This window comes from Syngnathus acus, chromosome 23 (genome assembly GCF_901709675.1).
Source record: "Syngnathus acus chromosome 23, fSynAcu1.2, whole genome shotgun sequence".
Lineage (NCBI taxonomy): Eukaryota > Metazoa > Chordata > Actinopteri > Syngnathiformes > Syngnathidae > Syngnathus > Syngnathus acus.
Window position 1 is genome coordinate 171,980 of NC_051107.1, and position 15,268 is coordinate 187,247.

The window sequence follows — 15,268 nt, forward strand, 5'->3', positions numbered from 1 at the left end:
AACTTGTAATTCTCTTTCTTGCTTATTCATTAAATTTCTACTTTAAAATCATTTAATTTCGATTAATGATTATTTTGATCTTTTATGCTTTAAATCTCTTTTGTTTCTCTATCATAGTCATACTTTAAACCGTTCAGTTCTTTTTTAAATGAAGACAGCTTTAATCCTTGACATCAGGGAGTGTCAGAATCTAGTTCAAAACCGTTAACTTGAGCTCAGCTAGTGTGGGTGCACGCTAGTGTAAATAAACGAGTTCCTACGGTCTTAACAAAGACAGCTAAATCTATTCCAAGAGGTTAACAAAAGCCCCAATCATTATAGGAAAGAAGAGCCGCTAAAACGGCCGCGATTGAGGAGATCCTGGGTCTCGACAAAGTTGTTACTCAACCCTCGGGTTTCTTTGATTTCAGCGGGACTGGCGTCCGGAAATGACGGAATTAATCTAACAATACATTAGTTACCTGAACAGCGTTTAGACTCGGAACAAATCTTCTTTCCGTACCGGCTTAAATCATTTCTCGTCTCACCTACAGACTGCGTTACTGCAGAGGGGCTAAAGTACAGAATTTTACCCTTTAAACGGAGAGCCACTTACATCAGATAACTGCACGATTGACAGTAATCAAACGTTAGTTGGAGTTGTTCATGTTCCTGTATCCACTGTACTACTTGTCCATTGTTGCTTGATGTAGGTTGAGTAGTGTCCCTGAGCATTATGTTTGCGTTTTGTGTTACCTCCATTCAGTTCCAATCCAGTTGATTTTCTATTGAGGATACTTATTCAAGCTTTTCCAGTTCCTCAATACTCCTCACCATCAGTATCTTGGCCTCTTCTGGTCATCCATTAAGCTTGATGTATATCTTGCAATTTCTGGTCCATGTACTTTTTTTCATTCTTCTCAAGTGACGTGCTTTCTTTGCAATGTCCGCTTTGTCAAATGTTTATTTATGTAGATGTCTGAACCTTTGAGCAACTTACCCTGTTTTAGAAGTGCAATTTTGTGCTTCCTGTTCACAAATTTCAGAATGACTGCTGGCTTATCGTTACTGTTTCGTCTGGGGAGTGGATGACAGGCTTCAGCCTGGTTGGAGTCCATAGTTATTCCTTTTGTTTGCAGAATTGCAGCGACCTGTTGCTCGGCTGAGCTTGCATCTTGCTCACAGCCATTGCTGCCTGCCGTCACTGCCCTTACATATGATATAGGTTTAATTGCTATTCCAGTGATGACAATGTCATTTATTCTTGAATATTGCTCAAGGTCTGCAACCCGACTTTCAAGGTAGGCAAGCCGCTTGTCCTTCTCAGCATTGAGCATACGGAGCTTCTTTACCTCTTCCACCAGTGCCAAGATGTTTTTCTGCTGCATCCTCACAGCAGAAACTTCTTCCGAAAGGAAGTCAATGTCACGTCCCCACGTCACCTGACTTCCAGCCTAGCCCGACTCATGGAATTGCCAGCACCTGCTACAGCTCGTTAGGTTCCCTATATAACCTCTCTGTGTTCTGCCAGTGGTTGTCAGTTCGTCTGATTACCCTGCACGTGATACTGCTGCCTTTTTGTCCCCGGACCAAACTTTGTAGCCAACTGCTTCCTTGAACTTCGACCACGCTCCAGATCGCCGCCTGTCCTGACTACTTGCTTGACCTTCGACCACGCTCCAGATCGCCGCCTGTCCTGACTACTTGCTCGACCTTCGGCCACGCTCCAGATCGCCGCCTGTCCTGACTACTTGCTTGACCTTCGACCACGCTCCAGATCGCCGCCTGCCCTGACTACTTGCTCGTTCTACGTCCCCGTTTTCCCTCTCACCATTAAAGGATCGTGCTGCACTTGGTTCCCTGTCTTTGTTGCCTGACAGAACGAACTGACCAGAAATGCAACCAGCGCACGATTCCCTAGACACGGCCCGCTTGACCCACACGGAGTGGGAGCTCGGCAAGACCACAGAGGAGATGGCGGCGTTAACTAGGGTCGTCCAGCAGCAGCAACAGCAGCTCCAGCTGCAGCAACAGCAACTGCAGCAGCAGCAACAGCAACTGCAGCAGCACCACCAGCTCCACCAGGACCTGGTAGAGGCTCTCAGGGATCACAGAGACTTGGCTCCTCTGGCTGCTGCAGATCGGTTTGTGCCATCTCTGTCCACGTCCGTGCCGCTCAGCCCCGCCGATCAGCCCACCGTTATGTCCACGCCCCGTCCTGCCTCGGCACCCGGGCAGTACGTGGACGTCCCTGAGCCCAGACTCAGCAACCTCGCAAGGTTCGACGGTGACCCCAAGTACGTCCGGGCCTTTCTGACGAACTGCCGCGTCTTGTTCGACCTCCAGCCCGTCACATTTGCCACGGAGCCAGCCAAGGTGGGTTTCGTGCTGACTCACCTGACGGGCGAGGCATGGCTGTGGGGAACGGCAGAATATGAGCGGCAGGGACCCGCCTGTTCGTCGTTTGACGCCTTCGCCGCTGAGATCCTGCGCGTATTTGACTTGGGCTCCGCCTCGGAGGACGCCTCCACAGAGCTCCTCACGCTGCGCCAAGGCAGCAGGTCCGTCGCCCAGTACGCCATCCGGTTCCAGACGGTGGCGCGTCGTAGCGACTGGAACACCCCGGCTCTCGTCGGTGCCTTCATCCACGGACTCGCGGAATATATCAAGGACGAGTTGGTGTCCTGCGAGCGCCCACAGACCCTTGAAGTGGCCATGGACCTGGCAGTACGGGTGGACCGGCGGATCCAGTCGAGGCGACGCGAGGAGAGGAGAGTGTCTCCGCCCCCCCGTCGCCGTGACATCAGCCCGACACCTCGGGTGTCAGGGAGAGCACCGGTTTTTTCACCTGACCTGTCGTCCGCCAGGGACCCTGTCCACGTAAGCCCGCGCGCCTTTACTGCTCCTCATACCCAGCCCAGCTGGTCAGAACCGATGGAGATCGGACGCACCTCTCTCTCTGTGAGGAAACGCAGTCAGCGCATCAGAGAGGGGCTTTGCCTGTACTGCGGGGGTGAGGGTCACTGGGTGGTCTCTTGTCCGACGAGACCTAAGGACACCCGCCAAGCAGGGATCCGTGTGGGGTCGGTTTTCTTGCCCCCCACTACCTGTCGCGAGTCCCAGTCCCAGAACCACTACTCGACTCCAGCCCGCGCCCTTGCCTCTCGACCCTCCGCTTCTCCAATCCGTGGACAGCGGCCGCGGGTCCGGTCTCGCCGTCGGCTGCAGCGGATGGTCCGGGCCCTTACTCCGCTGCCGTTGCGACGTCCGCAGCCGGGTTCTGCTCCGGTGGGCGGGGTGTTAGGGTCTGACCGGCTTCCTGCTCGGAGTCGTCCGGTAGGGACCCGTCCGGTTCCCGCGCCGGCCCCCTGGTCGGCGTCTCCCGACGCCGCGGCTGGGAAGGTGGACTGGGCGGTAGTGCCGCCTGATGACGGGGCTTGGTCGACATGTTCTGATTCGGACTATTGACTGCCGCACGTCTTGGGTTCCCCCCCTCCCGCCCGGTCTCCTGCTCCGTCTTGGGGTTCTGCTTTTGGGACGTCGGGGGCCGTCCCTTGGGGGGGGGGTTCTGTCACGTCCCCACGTCACCTGACTTCCAGCCTAGCCCGACTCATGGAATTGCCAGCACCTGCTACAGCTCGTTAGGTTCCCTATATAACCTCTCTGTGTTCTGCCAGTGGTTGTCAGTTCGTCTGATTACCCTGCACGTGATACTGCTGCCTTTTTGTCCCCGGACCAAACTTTGTAGCCAACTGCTTCCTTGAACTTCGACCACGCTCCAGATCGCCGCCTGTCCTGACTACTTGCTTGACCTTCGACCACGCTCCAGATCGCCGCCTGTCCTGACTACTTGCTCGACCTTCGGCCACGCTCCAGATCGCCGCCTGTCCTGACTACTTGCTTGACCTTCGACCACGCTCCAGATCGCCGCCTGCCCTGACTACTTGCTCGTTCTACGTCCCCGTTTTCCCTCTCACCATTAAAGGATCGTGCTGCACTTGGTTCCCTGTCTTTGTTGCCTGACAGTCAAGTGACTTTTAAATGTCCTCAACCTCCTCCATGGACATGGTCAGGTTTTCTTTTCGGCCCCATATTGCTCACGTTGGTCCCAGCGAGCTATGTAAATATATTGAGCACTTCTGGTCATTCGTTATGATTTGGAACTGCCGAATTGTGCGTTCTTTTTCTAAATCTTTGCCTATTCTGATTGAAAAGTAAGTGAGCTTTTTCATTGGATACTCATGACTTAAGCTATCACTAAAAAAATAATATTAAAGCACACATATCATGGAAAATCACATTTGTTTTGCTTTTAAAATCATTTTCTTGTGTATCTGGAGTATCCAGGAGTGTAGAAAAGTGTAATATCTCCCTCCAGTAGCTGCAGAGATACTGTTATGATCGTTTTGGGGGGCTATTTTTTTACTCTGTTCAAATTTCTCCGTTTTCTATGACGTTTTTTTATCTATTACATCACATCCGTTGGAGCGGGACAAACCAAACAAGGTAATGGGTGTTGCCAAACGGAAATCCGAGTAATAAACATGGCAGATTCACAAATCCGTCATGTTTAAGATGAATCCGCTTTGTTTACTACTTTTGACTGACTACTTTTGACTGACTACTGACTTTTGTAGTCCAAACAACTCAAGGATGCCGACGTGGAGAAATCAAAATGTTCTGTTGTTGGATGCATCAATCCACACAAATCATTGCACAACATCAGAACCTCAAAGAAGTGCCTGGTCAATTTTAATTTTTCAAGCAGTGTTCCCACGTCTGTGGGCAAAGTCTTGCTTGTTTAGGAGTGTTTCAGAAATCTTTTGTCAGTATGGAAAAGGATTTGCTGAAAGACTTCATTTCATTGATGGTTCAGTTCCTTCAATGTATGGAAACGATGGACACAGTAAAGCAGTAAGTTTGAGATGACACAAAAATAATAAACTATTTCACTTTAATAATATTGTGTGACTGCACTTGTTTTCAAAGCATTAGCATCAGTCTTTCTGCTGATTTTGGAGCTGTGCGCTCTATGTTTCCACTTCTTGTGGGTTTATTTTGTATTATTCTTGGGGAACACAATGTGTTAAATGCATTCGTTAGCTTCTCGCTAGCGCTGGCATTAGCTTAAATCATAGCTTGACTGCAGTACTTGTTTACAAGTCGTTCATAAATATTGTGAGGGGATTTATTTTATTACGTGCCATGTATGGACAAGTCTTCTGCCGTTGATATCTTTTAATCAATCAAAAGGTTTGCGGCGCAAGTAAACGCTACCTCGTTTAAATAAAGCAACAACAACAACAAAAAAGTAAACGCTAGCTTGACTAAAAAACTACAAATATGTCGACCGGAAAGGGAGGTGCACATCTTGCGGCCTGAGGGGTGTGAAGTATCTCATTATGCATTTAAAGAGACCGCACCTAAATGGCTTGCTCTGAGCCACACCTCAGAACAAGTAGAAAAGATGGACCTGTGATGCTTTCAAAACAAGGAATTCAGACAAAAGCATCACTGTTCCACTTTATATTGACCACAACAAAATGAGTAAAACATAAAACAGTCGAATTTATTACCGTGATACTTGGGCTTTAAGGAACTACCCTAACCCTGACCAAGCAACCGATATCATTAGTTGTAATAACACTACAAGATGGCAGACATCCCTTAATGTACCCAAATCCCAAAATAGTGGCGAAGAAGAGAGAGATTAGTTTAAAAAAATCGTCTTCAAGGCAAAATAGAAAACAGATTAGAAGTATTGAACAAGTGACTTTTGTGATTGATGGCGGACTCGTCATACAAAGGCAGTGTATCGACTAACTTTATGTCCTGATACCTGGATTGTGTTCACAGAGTGAGTAAGACATTTTATTAATTTGGGGATTTTAGAATGACATGCAGGACAAACACATGTTCATGTAAAAATAAAGTCTTTGTGAGTTGACCTTTGTGGAAGCATGCACAAAATTTGTTCATGCACTTAATGTATTTTTTGCTGTTCAGCAGTTTTGTGCCATCTGTGAATGGAATTTTTATGCAAGTGAGGACTTTGCACAGGGAGAAAAAAAAACAAGTTTTTTGGGGGAGTTGAAGGGTAGATATTTCACTATCGTGCAGTGGTTAAACATTAGTGGATACATAACACGAGCTAACCTCCTTTTTTCTCTGCCCTTTGAGCCTTTCTTTGATGATCTCCACATTCTCTCTCACTCTCTCCTCCCCCTCCATCCTTGGGGCCTGTTGTTGGGGTCGGCACCTCCTAGTTTGGAGCCCGTTCACTTCCCATGCTCCTGGCCGGCTGCCTGGTTCTTCCTCAGGGTGGGGTGGAGGGGTGTCATGAGTGTATGGCTAGACATCCCCCCCTCCCCATTTCTGGCCCACAGGAGTAGGGCTGGGTGAAATGGCAAAAATTGTTGATCGTTTTAGAATTGAAAGTTTTAAAGCATGAGTACTGAAAAGAGTAGTTCAATATACGTATATCAACAAAATTATAAAGGCAAACCTAGAAAAATATTAAAACCATGTTTACTAGAGGCGTAAAACTTAATTGATTAACGAACAACAAATCAATTCGTTCCCAAAACGCTGGTCTTTTAGTGACCCCAAGAGCCAAAAAGTCCGCAGAATCTAGAGCAGGGGTGTCAAACTCATTTTTTTCGCGTGCCGCATTGTAGTCATAGTTTCTTTTGGAGGGCCATTATGACTGTCAACCCAAATAAATGTATGAGCACCTCATATTATATACAGTATAAGCTACAAAACAAACTGACAAATAACTCATTTTCAAATCAGACTAGTAAAAACTGGTCAAATATTACATTTTTTTTACATTTTTAAAAGTGAAGACAATTTGCAATTCTAGTAATGACACACGACTTTGATGCACAATTTGTCTTCACGGGCCACAGTATCTGGCCCCTGGGCCTTGAGTTTGACACATGTTCTAGAGCAGGGGTCACCAACCTTTCTTAAACCGAGAGCTACTTCCTGGGTACTGATTAAGGCAAAGGGCTACCAGTGTGACACACACTTCTGAAATAGCCAATTTGCTCAATTTGCCTTTCACTATGTGTTATTATTGTCATTTCCAGTTCACATGTGTGATTTTAACAAGAATAACACAAATACAGTCAAACCTTGGTTTTTGACCACAATCCGTTCCAGAAGGTGGTTCGAGAAGCGAATCGGTCGAATTCCTAATCTATGTTTCCCATTACAAATACAGTGGAGCTTCGGTTTTCGACCATAATACGTTCCAGAAAGCTGTTCGAGAAGTGAATCGATCGAATTCCAAATCATGTTTTCCCATTACAAATAATGGAATACAAATTAATCCGTTCCAAGTAAAAAACGCCTTTTTTAAGCATTTGTTCATTTGCATATTTTTGTCCGATCGCGCAACTGCAGCGCACCGCCGAACGTGCAACCATAGCGCGTCACCGGCCGTGCAACTGCACCGCGGTGGTCGCATTATTGTGACAGAGCCGTCGCTGAAATTTAGAAAATATTTTTAAAGTCCTAATGTACTTTCCAAAACTTAAGTGGACCTCAGTGCACAGGGAGCTTAATTTTGTCCGATCGCGCAACTGCAGCGCACCGCCGAACGCGGAACAGTAGCGCCTCCCATCTCACCCGCAAGGCGACCACGATTGTGAGTGATGTGAGTCACCCCGCTCACTCTTTGTTTGATCTTCTGCCCTCTGGGAAGAGGTACAGGAGCCTGCGCTCCCGCACCACCAGACTTACCAACAGCTTCAACTCCAGGCTGTTAGGATCCTGAACTCTCTCCCCCCTTCTGCGTAGCGTCCTGTACTTTTGCGCTATATTCTGACTGTCTGCTGTATGCACACTTGCTCCATTTTGCTCCTCTTATTTATTATGTTATTGGTTTATTTATTATTTATTCATCACTCTTATTTATTCATTGTTTGTGCCTTCTTGTTTTTATTTTTTTGTGTTGTTTACTTATATGTATATTGTGGACAATGTCTTGTCACCGTGGGATAGTGGGAACGTAATTTCGATTTCTTTGTGTCTTGGCATGTGAAGAAATTGACAATAGAGCAGACTTTGACTGTTTTTTTGACTTTGACTTCTCTATGACACTCTTTGCACATATGTAGAAGTTGTCCTGTCTTATTTTGTGTGTTTTCTGTGTCCTCTGCTGTCCATCCCGGATCACTTTTACCAGAGAAGCGCTGTTAAACATCGGACAGTCTTCTTCTGGTATTTTCTCTCCTGTTCTCTCTGATTCAGACTGTTTGTCGGAGATTCTAGCCGGAGCGGCGGTGCTATACAAGCTAGCGCGACGACGGCGGCGCGGAAAGCGAGCCGGAGCACTCGTAAAGCTGAGGCAGAGAGGGTTCCGTTCTGCCCTACCGTCAATTCATCTGGCGAATGTCCGCTCCCTGGCGAACAAGATGGACGAACTGCTGCTCCTCACTTCAAGGAACACGGACTTCAGCAGATCCGCCGCGCTGTGCTTTGTTGAAACGTGGCTCAGCGAACGAACCCCCCACCACGCCGTGGAGCTAGCGGGGTTTCGGCTAACTCGTGCAGATTGCAGCGCGGAGCTCTCCGGAAAATCAAAGGGAGGTGGTCTCTGTTTCTACATTAATGAACGTTGGTGTACTGATGTCACGGTGTTGAAAGAGATTTGCAGCCCTCTCCTAGAAACACTTTTCATAAACTGCCGGCCGTTCTATTCACCACGGGAGTTCTCCTCGTCATGGCGGCTGTTTACATTCCTGTTTACATTCCACCACACGCACGTGCGAGTGAAGCCACGCAGATGCTGGCTGACCAGGTAACAGACATGGAGAAACTTCTACCAAATTCACTAATCATTGTTCTGGGTGATCTTAACAGGGCGAACCTCGCACACGAACTCCCCAGATACAGACAGCACGTAACGTGTCCCACCAGAGGGGCACAGACTCTGGACCACTGCTACACCGTGATCAAGGATGCTTACCACTCTGCGGCTCGTGCAGCTTTAGGACTCTCGGACCACTGTCTAGTTCATCTGATCCCGGCCTACAGGCAGAAACTAAAAACTTCTAAGCCTGTGGTGAGGACTGTGAGGAAGTGGACAGTGGAGTCAAGGCAGGACCTCCAAGCCTGCTTTGACTGCACCGATTGGGGAGTTTTCGAAGCTGCAACTTCAGACTTGCATGAACTCACTGACACTGTCACATCATACATCAGTTTTTGTGAGGATCTGTGTGTGCAGACTAAGACCTTCTGCACGTACAACAACGACAAACCTTGGTTTACACCGAACCTCAGGAGGCTGTGCAAAGTCAAGGAGGAGGCCTACAGGAGCGGCGACCGCGACCTGTTCAAGCAGACCAGAAACACACTGAACCGAGAGGTCAGGAAAGCCAGGAGGTGTTACGGGGAGAACCTGAAGAGACACCTCTCTGCCAATCCTGATCCCTCAACAGTGTGGAAAGGTCTGCAGAGCATCATGGGCTTCAAGAAACGAACCCCCCGTCCTGTGGAGAGCCCAAGGCTTGCTAACCAGCTAAACAGGTTCTACTGCAGGTTTGATCGGTCCTCCCACACAACGGGACTTCCTGCAGCACAATCTACATACTCACCTCTCCCCACAACTGCTCTGTCCACACCTCTATCAACGTTGTCACCCACTCTCTCTCTTGCAGAGGCCGCGCCCGCACTCCAGATCCGCGAGGAGGAAGTGCGCCAGATGTTCCGGAGACAAAAGACCAGGAAGGCACCGGGCCCAGACGGCGTGTCACCTTCCTGCTTGAAAGTCTGCGCTGAACAGCTGGCGCCCACCTTTGCACGGATCTTCAACCGTTCTCTGGAGCTGTGTGAGGTGCCCTCGTGCTTCAAGAGCTCCACCATCTTTCCAGTGGCCAAGAAGCCCACCATCACAGGTTTGAATGACTATAGACCTGTCGCACTGACATCTGTGGTCATGAAATCTTTCGAGAGGTTAGTACTGAACCACCTGAAGGATGTCACGGGCACCCTGCTTGACCCCCTCCAGTTTGCCTACCGGGCAAACAGGTCGGTGGATGATGCGGTCAACATGGGACTGCACTACATCCTGCACCACCTGGACTCCCCAGGAACGTACGCCAGGATCCTGTTCGTGGACTTCAGCTCGGCGTTCAACACCATCGCTCCTGACATCCTCCAACAGAAGCTCATCCAGCTTGCGGTGCCTGCCTCCACCTGTCAGTGGATCACCAGCTTCCTGACCAACAGGAGACAGCGTGTGAGGCTGGGGGGCATCACATCTGACACCCGGACCACCAATACTGGAGCCCCTCAGGGGTGCGTCCTCTCCCCACTACTCTTCTCTCTCTACACCAACGATTTCTCCTCAGGTGACTCTCTTGTGAAGCTCCTGAAGTATGCTGACGACACCACTCTCATCGGACTGATCCAGGACGGTGATGAGACTGCGTACAGACAGGAGGTGGAGCGGCTTGTCCACTGGTGCAGCCAAAACCACCTGGAGCTGAACCCGCTCAAGACCGTGGAGATGACAGTGGACTTCAGGCGAGACCCTTCACCACCTTTACCCCTCACTATCCGCAGTAATACTATTCTCTCCACGGACACCTTCAAGTTCCTGGGAACCACAATCTCTCGGGCCCTGAAATTGACCGGCCACATAGACTCTGTCCGGAAGAAGGCCCAGCAGAGGCTGTACTTCCTGAGACAGCTCAAGAAGTTCAACCTGCCGCGAGAGCTTCTGAAGACCTTCTACACTGCCATCATCCAGTCTGTCCTCTGCACCTCCATCACTGTCTGGTTTGGATCGGCCTCCAAACAAGACAAGCACAGACTGCAACGGACAAACAGGACTGCAGAAAAGATAATTGGAATCAACCTCCCATCTATCCAAGACTTGTACCTCTCCAGGACCAGGAAACGTGCAAGGAACATCTCTACAGACCATTCTCACCCAGGTTGCAGTCTGTTTGAACTACTCCCCTCCAGACGGCGTTATAGAGCTCGGTACGCCAAAACCAGCAGACACAGAGACAGCTTCTTCCCCCAGGCTGTTGCTCTGATGAACTCATACCACTCTTAGAGTCTCAGAGTCATTACCGTGTAATAACATCCTGCTCTCCACACCTTTTTTGAATTTGTCTACACTGTTTGTACTTTGTGTCCTCTCTGCATCCATTGCAGCCTGGTCATCCTGGATAAGGGACCTTCCCTGTGGTCTCTTCTCAAGGTTTCTCAGTTCCCCTAGCTGGAGTTTTGAGTTCTTCCTTGCCCTCTTGGGAGTTTAAGATCAGGGGATGTTTGAGAATATTTGCCATTTTTCACATGTCCTGAGTGTTGTTAGTCACCTAAATGTTGAACAGAGGCTGTGATTTACCGAAGTCAAATTCCTTGTTTGGCACGCTCAAACATGGCGAATAAAAAACTCTTGAATCTCTTGAATCTTGAATCTTGAATTATACGGCACTATTTGCCTGGCGGATGGACATGCGATCAACACACCACTTTTCTCCCCAGTGACCGTGTCCATATGTCCCTCCGCCCAGCAAAGCGGTGCCGCACAACAGCGGCCCACAGCCTTTTTACGAGTGTCTAAAAGTGATCAAGTCATCACAAAAATCACGGAAATAATCATATATAAGCCCCCCATAATGATGGTTTGTGTATAAAAGCTTCCTTTCAGTAATGTCCGTCTTGATCTCGTTCTGTCTCATCTTTGTGTAAATTTTACGGCACTATTTGCCTGGCGGATGGACATGCGATCAACACACCACTTTTCTCCCCAGTGACCATGTCATATCCCTCCGCCCAGCAAAGCGGTGCTGCACAACAGCAGTCCACAGCCTTTTTACGAGTGTATAAAAGTGATCAAGTCGTCACAAAAATCACGGAAAAAATCATATATAAGCCCCCCATAATGACAGTTTGTGTATAAAAGCTTCCTTTCAGTATTGTCCGTCTTGATCTCGTTCTGTCTCATCTTTGTGTAAATTTTACGGCACTATTTGCCTGGCGGATGGACATGCGATCAACACACCACTTTTCTCCCCAGTGACCGTGTCATACATCCCTCCGTCCAGCAAAGCGGTGCCGCACAACAGCGGTTCACAGCCTTTCTACGAGTGTATAAAAGTGATCAAGTCATCACAAAAATCACGGAAAAAATCCTATCTAAGCCGCACCGGACTATAAGCCGCAGGGTTCAAAATTTGAGAAAAAAGTCGCGGCTTATAGTCCGAAATTTACGGTATCTCTGCAGCACCTGGAGGGATATATTACACTTTTCTACACTCCTGGATACTCCAAATACACAAGAACATTATTTTAAAAGCAAAAGAAGTTGATTTTCCATGATACATCTCCTTTAAAACAATAACAATAATTAAGTTTAAATTTTAAATAGTGTATACTGTACAGTGTAATTTGTGCCATTTCCTCAAATTAAGTCATTACATGAGAAATATCAAAGACTCATATCATTAATATGTTACCTACGTAAAATGTAAACTAAAACAAAAATGAAGCATTTGGGGGGAAAAAATAGTTACCAAAACCGCTCTAAAACTAACTACACTGCTCAAAAAAATTAAAGGAACACTTTGAAAATACATCAGATTTCAATGGTGACAACAAAAATGTTGAATATCTATACTGATATGGATAGTTCAATGTCTCAGGAACAAAAAGATGCCACATCTTTTGATGGAAATAAAAACCATCAGTATATTGACACCCCAAAAATCAAAGTGAAAAAATGATCCATTTTGCCTAAATTCAATTTCTGCAACTCAAAACTCTTTTCAATATCTTGTGTGGCCCCCACGTGCTTGTATGCATGCTTGACAAGGTTGCGGCATGCTCCTAATGAGACGATGGATGGTGTCTTGTGGGATGTCCTCCCAGATCTGTCTAAGGGCATCAGTGAGCTCCTGTAAAGTCTGAGGAGCAACCTGGCGGCGTCTGATGAACTGAAACATTATGTCCCAGAGGTGTTCTATTGGGTTTAGATCAGATGATCGTGAGGGCCATTCAATTGTTTCAATTCCTTCATCCTCCAGATACTGTCTGCATACTCCTGCCACATGAGGCCGGGCATTGTCGTGGATCAGGAGGAACCCAGGACCTACTGCACCAGCGTAGGGTCTGACCATGGGTGCAAGGATTTCATCCTAATACCTAATGGCAGTCAGACTGCCGTTCTCTAGCCTGTAGAGGTCTGTTGTCCCTCCATGGAAATGCCTCCCCAGACCATCACTGACCTACCACCGAACCGGTCATGCTGAATGATGTTGCAGGCAGCATAGCGCTCTCCTTGGCTTCTCCAGACCCTTTCACGTCTATCACAGGTGCTCAGGGTAAACCCGCTCTCATCTGTGAAAAGCACAGGGCGCCAGTGGCGGACTTGCCAATTCTGGTGTTCTATGGCAAATGCCAATCGAGCTCCACGGTGCTGAGCAGTGAGCACAGGGGACACTACAGGACGTCGTGCCCTGAGGCCACCCTCGTGAAGTCTGTTTCTGACTGTTTGGACAGAGACATTCACACCAGTAGCCTGCTGGAGGTCATTCTATAGGGCTCGGTCAGTGCTCAACCTGTTTCTCCTTGCACAAAGCAGCAGATATCGGTCCTGCTGATGGAATGAGGACCGTCTACGGCCCTGTCCAGCTCTCCTAGACTAACTGCCTGTCTCCTGGAATCCCCTCCATGCTCTGGAGATTGTACTGGGAGACACATCAAACCATGTGTGACAATGGCAATAAAGATCTATTCTATTCTTGCAACAGCACGCATGGATGTGCCATCCTGGAGGAGTTGGACAATCTGCTCAACTTCAGGAGGGTTAAGAAATCGCCTCATGCTCCCAGTCGTGATAATGACTCTAGCTAAAGCCAACACTTGTGGAAAACTTGTTAAAAAAGATCAAGAGGGAGGAACTTGAAATGGCCTCCACCTGCAAAACCAGTCCTGTTTTGGAGACCAGCTCGTTGTTGCCCCTCTAGTCCACCTGTTGTTAATTCCATCAACACCAATGCAGCTGAAACTGATTAACAACCCCCTCTGCCGCGTACCTAACCAAAACCTTATCAGAAAAGTGTAATTGAATTTATGCCATACCCTGATAAAAAACTGTTCCTTTAATTTTTTTGAGCAGTGTACATTTAAAAAAAAAAAAAAAAGTTTACTGAAATAAAAATTCCAAAATTATTCCAACCCTGGTTCCAGGTGATTTCACCATTGAGCATGTGGCGTTGTATAAAGAAATCAACTGCCTTGCAAGCATGCTCTATAAAATACATTTTAATTCCTTTTTTTAATCAACTACAACCGTCGTAAAGAATGGTGTTAAACTTTCTTTTACTGTTGCATCCTTTATAAATCCAAAAATGAAAAAAAATTCAATGGCTTACCATCTGAGAAACAATGAACTTTCCTTCATTTGTGAAATTGATAATGTTGTGTTTTTTTTGCAAAATATTGTATTATGTACATGTCAAACATTTTGCTGTACCTTTACATTACTTTACCCCTTTACTTGTGCTGTACCATCTCCATGCTTATTATCCCAATTACGGTAATGGTAATGAGTGGTCGTGGTGGTTCTGCAAATAACACAATCTAAACTTGTACAAGGTAAAAAAGAAAAATAGTCCAAAAAGAAATATTTGTATTTTTCCAAAAGCAGAGGTAACGACAGTCAAATATACCGATATACAAATCTGTCTAAAACTTCTGTGGAATTGGAAATCCAGTCTGCCAAATTATGACGCAGGTAATACCTGATTATTGATCGAGAATACCGGCAACTCACGGGCGCTTGTAATAACGAATATGAAGAATAATCAGTTTTTGACGGTTGATTTTTTGAGTGTCTATAATAAAAAAAAACATACGTGAAATTATATTACATTAAATGGAATGGAACGTTAGTTACGAAGGAAATTAATCTGTATGGATTATTAAATATATTGTGTTATGATTGTTGTGAATTTCCATGTTAAGTGAATAAAATCAACGTGGAAATTCCACTGTAAATATAATGGTAATATTCAGTGTCATGCTGTCAGGTTTTGTAGGTTGTTTTGTTTTGTCTTGTCCGTCATGTTCTAACTTCCTGTTTTATTTTGTACATCACATTCCAGATCACTGGTGCTTCCGCTGCACGGTCGCCCACTTGACCTCCCCGTTGGTTAACCACTTACACCTGTGTCGTCCGCCCTGATTGTCTGCACCTGTGTCCTTCCCCTTCTGTGTGTGTATTTAGCCTGCGTCTTCCCCTTGTCCTCTGCCAGTGCGTCTT

General features: G+C 47.0%; 1 long non-coding RNA gene across 1 annotated transcript; it reads right to left on the reverse strand.

The window, feature by feature from the left end:
* Positions 1-751: 751 nt before the first annotated feature.
* Positions 752-15,015, reverse strand: LOC119116880. Its single transcript, XR_005096384.1, has 3 exons — positions 14,684-15,015; positions 4,698-4,708; positions 752-764 (listed from the first exon to the last, which is right to left on the reverse strand). It is a non-coding gene; the product is annotated as an uncharacterized LOC119116880 (long non-coding RNA).
* Between the last annotated feature and the right edge of the window lie 253 nt (positions 15,016-15,268).